The sequence below is a fragment of the Acyrthosiphon pisum genome, chromosome A3 (assembly GCF_005508785.2).
Source record: "Acyrthosiphon pisum isolate AL4f chromosome A3, pea_aphid_22Mar2018_4r6ur, whole genome shotgun sequence".
Taxonomy (NCBI): domain Eukaryota; kingdom Metazoa; phylum Arthropoda; class Insecta; order Hemiptera; family Aphididae; genus Acyrthosiphon; species Acyrthosiphon pisum.
Window position 1 is genome coordinate 22813831 of NC_042496.1, and position 260 is coordinate 22814090.

Here is a 260-nt window from a genome sequence, read left to right on the forward strand (position 1 = left end):
TCGTATGAGTAGGTAATTAATAATTCAATCGTTAAAAACGACATTAATTAAATCATCAGCCTATGGCCCATGAGGACAAATCACAGTATAAAACAATAAATATTAAGAAACACATACGACGTACTTATCATGATAGCGTGACGACGGCGACATCGATAATAAATATTGAGGACTGAGGTAATTACGAACGGCGAGACGCGTCTCATACCGTACATAGTAAACCCCACTCACATTAGCATTCCCCCTGTTCCCGCGCACTC